Raw genomic sequence first — 965 nt, 5'->3', positions numbered from 1 at the left:
CCTTTTTTTCTTTTTCATCTTCTTTTTTTTAAACAAAAATGTTTGATCCTATTATCGATGTTTTTTTTTTCAACTTGCTTTATTTTTAACACATTTAACCACATGAGTATTTGTCCATAGGATTACAAGCAGAGTAGCACACTCTTTATAATGGTTGCATGCTCTTCCATAGCATGGAGGCATCATGATTATTTATTTATTTATTGAAACGAAAGGTCTCACATATTTATTACTGAACCCAGCCAACCAATGTGTTCATAACAGATTCACAAGAGAAAAAAATGTATTCCTGATAAAACATCCAACTGTCCAGATAGTGACATTTTCAGCTTGATATGATAAGATGGTCGTGACTTTGACACAGCATAAATATGTGTGGCATCTCATGTGCAATTCTTTATACACCCAGCTTGCTTCTTCTCCAGTGTCTCCTTTTGGAGTTGTACCTGATTTTATCACCAGTTTTCATCCAAATCCACTGGGGAATGAGACGATTCTGCTTTTGTTTCTTGGCCAGGAAACGTTTAGTCCTGAAAGTCTTGAGAGAAGACATGATGAGAAGCAGAGTCAAGCATATACCACGATGGCGGAGAAAGGAGCATGATTTTTTAAAAAACAGTTTTCCTAATAAGAAGCCTTTGGCTCTCCACATTTTTTTCTTTTTATTGTTATAATAGATAGAGCTGCAGTGGAACAGCTTTGACACATGTCTTCTGCTCACTCATGTGAATATTTCTTTTTTTTTTTTTTATAGCCTGTCAATAGCTTGGGTTATTTTAATGTAAATTCTTTTTTTTTTATTAATTTTTTTTGCACACAAAAACAATAAACATTTTCTAAAAATACATACAAACAAAAAGATGCGTATCAAACATATTAGGAAGGTTACACATGGGAAGTCGGGGAATAGAAATGGGGGGTGGGAGTTAAAATAAATGAGAGAGGGACTTTATATGGATCAGTGA

At 34.0% G+C, this 965-nt stretch overlaps 1 pseudogene; it reads right to left on the bottom strand.

The window, feature by feature from the left end:
- Positions 1–397: 397 nt before the first annotated feature.
- On the bottom strand, positions 398–565 carry LOC105739057 (annotated as a pseudogene).
- Positions 566–965: the final 400 nt, after the last annotated feature.

Source organism: Nomascus leucogenys, chromosome 14 (assembly GCF_006542625.1).
Source record: "Nomascus leucogenys isolate Asia chromosome 14, Asia_NLE_v1, whole genome shotgun sequence".
NCBI lineage: Eukaryota > Metazoa > Chordata > Mammalia > Primates > Hylobatidae > Nomascus > Nomascus leucogenys.
This window is presented reverse-complemented; position numbering and strand designations above follow the sequence as displayed.